We start from the raw sequence: 8,093 nt of genomic DNA on the forward strand, positions 1-8,093 counted from the left end.
CACACACAACTATACACGCTCAAAGTAAACACACACATGGGGAAGAGAGGGGACACGCACACACACTCACGTCACAGGTTCCCGCCATCCTGTCCAACAAGTGGCCTGTGCTAGGACTGATGGTGAGTGAGTCTAGCCGGATACGCCTCGAGAGGGGTGAGCCACCGACTGGTTTCAGTCGCTGGTGCCTTATACTTAATAAGAACAAAATATCGCGCACATCTCTAGACATAGTTAATTTTTTAATTTCTTCTTAAATACAAACCGGGAAAAAATCGTGCCATATTGTTGCATTATAATTAGGCTATATAGTTGCATTATATACATTATAGATACAGACAGACAGACAGACAGATAGACTGACAGATAGATAGATAGATAGATAGATAGATAGATAGATAGATAGATAGATAGATAGATAGATAGATAGATAGATAGATAGATAGATAACCGCCTTCACCTATTCCTTAGTCTGTTGGACCGTTTGGGCACAACTCAAGATTTGTAAACCGTCTTTCTCCATTCATATTTCTCTTTTGCCTTGCATAGTACCTATTTCACTGACTGGCCCGTCCATTCTTTTATGTTGTCTTCATATAGCTTTCTCTGTTTGCCTTTTTTTCCCCCTGCTACTGTTCTCCGAAGGAAAGTCTTTGCAAGCCCGAAGACTTTATAATATGGACATAGATTTTTACAATAGTTAGCAGGTCATCGTGGATAGATAGATAGATAGATAGATAGATAGATAGATAGATAGATAGGTGGATAGGTGGATAGGTAGATAGATAAATGGATGGATGGATAGATAGATAGATAGATAGATAGATAGATAGATAGATAGATAGATAGATAGATAGATAGGTGGATAGGTAGATAGATAGATGGATGGATGGATGGATAGATAGATAGATAGATAGATAGATAGATAGATAGATAGACAGACAGACAGACAGACAGACAGACAGATAGATAGATAGATAGATAGATAGATAGATAGATAGATAGATAGATAGATAGATAGATAGATAGATAGATAGATAGATCTGAAAATTGAGCTTTACTTCTACTGCGTGGAGACTAATACAAACTTGCGTGGCATTACATTTCGAGATGATTGTGTTGGCGTATTACATACTTCTTATAGTTTGACTGTTACACTGTGCAGAGGACGAACGTAAGCCAGAGGCAGCCATTTTTTGGTGAGCAGAAAGCTGGTCGACGTAACAGCGGTACCCCAAACGTTTGATAAGTCCAGCTTAGGCGCTAACATTCTTGAACTGACATAGAAGAGAGCGCCTGGCTGCTAGCGGCTTTAGAACGAGACAGCTGGCAGTCACATACGAAGGCCGCGGGATACACTTTGGAGACCGAAAGAGAATCAATCCTCTGCCGAGGACAGACGTAGACGGCGAAAACAGAATCGAAATCGACCATCGGCAGACAATGGTTATCCCTGCGCTGGTTGTGGCAAAATATAGGGGGGGGGGGGCAGGTGGGACCACGTGAAATACTGAACTCCTCATTAATCTTCGGAATCGAAGACATATTATCTTATCTTATATAATACAAACGTTACTTCAAAAAAGAAGATGATTACGTCCTACGCGTCTTGCATTTAGTCATGCATATTAACCAAAGACTTAAATTCTGCCTTATTTTACATACTTGTTCATATGTAAGCACATTTCTGGTTCTAAATTGTAGGCCTACTTGTTTGTTGTAGTATCTTTATCACTATGTAAGTCAAGAAGTAACGTTTCCCTTTTAGACCTTGCGACCCATGGGGGCAGATGATGTTAAGGTTTACTTTGGCCAACGGTTAACTAGCAGGGTGTTATGTGACCAGCACAACGACCAACTAAAGTCAGGTACCCATTAGATTTGGACTCAGGGGCGCCCTAAAAATCCCGAAAAATTCGAATCCCCAGTCTTCACCGAGATTCGAACCCAGGACCCCATGTTTGGAAGCCAATCGCTTAACCACTCAGCCACCGCGCCCCTTAATCACTTAATGTATTAAATACTGAATATGTTTAAGCCTAGTCGCTGTTCTTTTCTTTTGTTTTCCAAATTTCGGACGTTCTTACATCCTAGCCCAAACCTCCCACAGGACGTTCTTACATCTTACCCCAAACCTCCCGCAGGACGTTTTTACATCCTAGCCCAAACCTCCCTCGGGACGTTCTTACATCCTAGCCCAAACCTCCCACAGGACGTTCTTACATCCTAGCCCAAACCTCCAGCAGGACGTTCTTACATCCTAGCCCAAACCTCCCTCGGGACGTTCTTACATCCTAGCCCAAACCTCCCTCGGGACGTTCTTACATCCTAGCCCAAACCTCCCTCGGGACGTTCTTACATCCTAGCCCAAACCTCCCGCAGGACGTTCTTACATCCTAGCCCAAACCTCCCACATGACGTTCTTACATCCTAGCCCAAACCTCCCTCGGGACGTTCTTACATCCTAGCTTAAATCTCCAGAGGGACGTTCTTACATCCTAGCCCAAGCCTCCCCCGGGACGTTCTTACATCATAGCACAAACCTCCCACAGGACGTTCTAACATCTTACCCCAAACCCCCCGCAGGACGTTTTTACATCTTACCCCAAACCTCCCGCAGGACGTTCTTACATCCTAGCCCAAATCTCCAGAGGGACGTTCTTACACCCTAGCCCAAGCCTCCCCCGGAACGTTCTTACATCCTAGCCCAAACCTCCCACATGACGTTCTTACATCCTAGCCCAAACCTCCCACAGGACGTTCTTACATCCTAGCCCAAACCTCCCACAGGACGTTCTTACACCCTAGCCCAAACCTCCCCCGGAACGTTCTTACATCCTAGCCCAAACCTCCCACAGGACGTTCTTACATCCTAGCCCAAACCTCCCGCAGGATGTTCTTACATCCTAGCCCAAACCTCCCGCAGGACGTTCTTACATCCTAGCCCAAACCTTCAGCGGGGCGTTCTTACACCCTAGCCCAAGCCTACCCCGGAACGTTCTTACATCCTAGCCCAAACCTCCCACATGACGTTCTTACATCCTAGCCCAAACCTCCCACAGGACGTTCTTACATCCTAGCCCAAACCTCCCACAGGACGTTCTTACATCCTAGCCCAAACCTCCCGCAGGATGTTCTTACATCCTAGCCCAAACCTCCCGCAGGACGTTCTTACATCCTAGCCCAAACCTCCCACATGACGTTCTTACATCCTAGCCCAAACCTCCCACAGGACGTTCTTACATCCTAGCCCAAACCTCCCACAGGACGTTCTTACATCCTAGCCCAAACCTCCCGCAGGATGTTCTTACATCCTAGCCCAAACCTCCCGCAGGACGTTCTTACATCCTAGCCCAAACCTTCAGCGGGGCGTTCTTACATCCTAGCCCAAACCTCCCCCGGGACGTTCTTACATCCTAGCCCAAACCTCCCACAGGACGTTCTTACATCCTAGCCCAAACCTCCCACAGGACGTTCTTACATCCTAGCCCAAACCTCCCACAGGACGTTCTTACATCCTAGCCCAAACCTCCCGCGCGACGTTCTTACATCCTAGCCCAAACCTCCCGCTGGAAGACGGGGGGGGGGGGATAGCCACAAGAAGGTTTCGAACCCTGGACCATAGCACTCGACCATGCTTACACGCTATTTTCGCCCGGACTGCACACAAAAAAAAATATGTGTAACATTTTTTCAAACGCGAATCCTGCCTAGTCATAATGAAAAGAAGTCTGCATTGATCCAAGTCCTGAGGTCTCGTGGAGTTTGAGATCATCCGCCAATGAGATCGTCAGTGTTTGGTTCACACCAAGTCAGCCCTCTACAGTCTTCATGTCGACTGAATGTATATAGGCCAGGGCTCTTCAACTTGTTACTCCCACGACCCACTTTTAAACCCACCCCCTCCCCCACATAGCGTTATAAGTACTGACACTCCCGTTCCCTCCCCCACTTCTTTTTTTTTTTTAGGTGTCATAATTTTGGACGAAAATGTGGTAGCGGGGTGGGAATAAAACTGTGGCACACAGCTCCCCACCGTAGGTGGCGTTGTTAGGGTAAATGGGGGAGGGCGGGGTAAGCCCCCCGTGTGCATTGTTCTTGGTGGTGGTGGTGGTGGTGGTGGTAGGTTATGTGGGGGGGGGGGAGGGGAGATATGAACATCATGACTGTTTCTTTAGAAATCTATTGGTCTTAAACTTGGTCATACATTAGGTCAAACATTTGGTCATACATTCGGTATTACATTAAGTCATACATTTGGACATATATTTGGTCATACATTAAGTCATACATTTGGTCATACATTTGGTATTACATTTGATATTTCATTAAGTCCTACATTTAGTCATACATTTACCCACACATTTGGTATTACACTAAGTCATACATTTGGTCATAACTTAAGTCACACATTTTTTTGTCATACTCTATGGCATACATTAGGTCTTACATTTCGGTTACACATTAATTCATATATTAGGTCATTCATTAGCCATTGTCATTCATTAAATCATACATCTGGTCCTGCTTTTCTTACATTTGGCTATACATCAGGTCATGCATTATGTCTTAGAATCTGTAAACTACAGGAATTGCCTCCCGTGCTGGCTTTTAGCGAATGGAGTCCCTTGGCTGAGATTTTATGGAAGCCCAGACATACCCTCCCTAAGCTTTTATGTGTATGCACATGAATAATTGAAGTAAATCTTAAAGCATGTCCTATGTGTGAAGGAATGAAAGAAATATAGTACTTCTATATCGAACATAATTGCACATGTTTTCTTAAATGAATTGTTAAAATGTTATACTTTTGAAATGTGGAGGCCCCTTTTGAAGGCGTGGCCATGTGCCAGGAGAGTAGCGAGAAGTGCGAAGCGACAATGGATCTTCTCATGAAACGAGATGAATCAGGGCCCGCCTTAGGAATAGGAAAACTTACACCCAAAATGAGTGATTTTACATAAAAAATTAAATATTACGCAAAAATGCAGGTGCCCCCAAAGAGATCAAGCCCCCCCCCCCCGAGCCACCAAACGATGGAAAATTTCTAGCTACGGCCCTGTGTTCCTTTTGTAGACATTCAGGCCCTACCTGTCGATTCGTATGATTCGTTAAGAAGTAACTTTCTGTGGAGAACAGAAAAACCACGCACTCGAATGTTAGTCATTATTACCCACCTGTTAAGTGTTCAAATCAATTAGCTTGTAATTTACAAAATTATACACTGTAAATTTTATAACAAAAGTGTTCCTTTTAATCCACCTTAGGCAGACCCTACTACCACTACAGCCCAACGTAACCAACACCCTGTACGGAAGTGCCGATCAACTGAAGAGAACAGCACACTATTTTTCCTTGGCACAGTCTGCAAAAGAGATCAGCTCAGAAGCAAAAAAGCTGACTAGAAGAAGTCACTGATTGAGAAAAAAAAAAAGATTTTTAGTCTTTTAAGTTTTTTATTTTAAGCATTTACGCTGTTGATGTATTCATCTTTGTGCAATTATAGTTACTAACTTAACCGGATGTTTTTAAGAGGTGCGGTCAAACACCAGACCTACACATACAATTGGGTGGGGAGTGGAGAAACAGAATGAAGGCAGAATGTGTCACCGTAAACACGTGGCATTCTGAATATTAAATCTGTCGTCTCAGACGTGGCTTCATTTAGTCTTTTACTTCACGTAGATTCAGTTGGTGACCAACTTTAGCTTCATTTAGTCCTTTACTTCATGTAGATTCAGTTGGTGACCAACCTTAGCTTCATTTAGTCCTTTACTTCACGTAGATTCAGTTGGTGACCAACCTTAGCTTCATTTAGTCCTTTACTTCATGTAGATTCAGTTGGTGACCAACCTTAGCTTCATTTAGTCCTTTACTTCATGTAGATTCAGTTGGTGACCAACCTTAGCTTCATTTAGTCCTTTACTTCATGTAGATTCAGTTGGTGACCAACCTTAGCTTCATTTAGTCCTTTACTTCACGTAGATTCAGTTGGTGACCAACCTTAGCTTCATTTAGTCCTTTACTTCACGTAGATTCAGTTGGTGACCAACCTTAGCTTCATTTAGTCATTTACTTCATGTAGATTCAGTTGGTGACCAACCTTAGCTTCATTTAGTCTTTTACTTCACGTAGATTCAGTTGGTGACCAACCTTAGCTTCATTTAGTCTTTTACTTCACGTAGATTCAGTTGGTGACCAACCTTAGCTTCATTTAGTCCTTTACTTCATGTAGATTCAGTTGGTGACCAACTTTAGCTTCATTTAGTCTTTTACTTCACGTAGATTCAGTTGGTGACCAACCTTAGCTTCATTTAGTCATTTACTTCACGTAGATTCAGTTGGTGACCAACCTTAGCTTCATTTAGTCCTTTACTTCACGTAGATTCAGTTGGTGACCAACCTTAGCTTCATTTAGTCCTTTACTTCATGTAGATTCAGTTGGTGTCCAACCTTAGCTTCATTTAGTCCTTTACTTCATGTAGATTCAGTTGGTGACCAACCTTAGCTTCATTTAGTCCTTTACTTCATGTAGATTCAGTTGGTGACCAACCTTAGCTTCATTTAGTCCTTTACTTCATGTAGATTCAGTTGGTGACCAACCTTAGCTTCATTTAGTCCTTTACTTCACGTAGATTCAGTTGGTGACCAACCTTAGCTTCATTTAGTCCTTTACTTCATGTAGATTCAGTTGGTGACCAACCTTAGCTTCATTTAGTCCTTTACTTCATGTAGATTCAGTTGGTGACCAACCTTAGCTTCATTTAGTCCTTTACTTCATGTAGATTCAGTTGGTGACCAACCTTAGCTTCATTTAGTCCTTTACTTCACGTAGATTCAGTTGGTGACCAACCTTAGCTTCATTTAGTCCTTTACTTCATGTAGATTCAGTTGGTGACCAACCTTAGCTTCATTTAGTCCTTTACTTCATGTAGATTCAGTTGGTGACCAACCTTAGCTTCATTTAGTCCTTTACTTCACGTAGATTCAGTTGGTGACCAACCTTAGCTTCATTTAGTCCTTTACTTCATGTAGATTCAGTTGGTGTCCAACCTTAGCTTCATTTAGTCCTTTACTTCATGTAGATTCAGTTGGTGACCAACCTTAGCTTCATTTAGTCCTTTACTTCACGTAGATTCAGTTGGTGACCAACCTTAGCTTCATTTAGTCCTTTACTTCATGTAGATTCAGTTGGTGACCAACCTTAGCTTCATTTAGTCCTTTACTTCATGTAGATTCAGTTGGTGACCAACCGTAGCTTCATTTAGTCCTTTACTTCATGTAGATTCAGTTGGTGACCAACCTTAGCTTCATTTAGTCCTTTACTTCATGTAGATTCAGTTGGTGACCAACCTTAGCTTCATTTAGTCATTTACTTCATGTAGATTCAGTTGGGGACCAACATTTATCTTCCTGGAGACAGACATTTTTGAACACGAGCTACATCATTGCACACAACTAAACAAATGAAGACAATGGAGTGAGATGTTTGTCAGACGATAATGAGAACACAACAAAAGTCTTAGAGCAAGTATAGGTACAGGCAGTTTCAAGTATTATTCATTTGATCTTTTTTCTTATAACACCTCTGTCAACATCTGTAGCCCAGGGTGGCGCACTATAGCCTCGAGGAAATTTAGAAGAAAAAAAAAAGACACCTTAAAAATACCACCAACCGATAACTAGCCATCTCAATGATGTAAATTTTTAAAAAGCAAGGTTTTCAGATCAACCAGTTCCCCTGTCCAGAGTTTGCCCAATAAAGCGGTGGAACCAGTATCTTGATCTACAGCTTTGACTTGTTCGGCATTTTCTGGTGACACTCCACAAGGGGTGGGGGGGGGGGTACAAGGGAGAGTCACTGCCTGTCTATATTGCACACATTTTCCCGCTTGGGTTTGTGTACTAGTAACACTACTAGAGAAATGTGGTTTTGTGTATGTTCGTATGTCTAGTCATCTCCATGTCATTTGTTCCGAACGGTAAGGTCCACGTCTGAGACAGTCTCGAGAACTTGTTCCAATGACAAGAAAGCAGACGACAGACTCTATGACATTTGGGCTATTTATAGAATACAGTGACACCCGTGTGCG

Source organism: Biomphalaria glabrata, chromosome 11, assembly GCF_947242115.1.
Source record: "Biomphalaria glabrata chromosome 11, xgBioGlab47.1, whole genome shotgun sequence".
NCBI lineage: Eukaryota > Metazoa > Mollusca > Gastropoda > Planorbidae > Biomphalaria > Biomphalaria glabrata.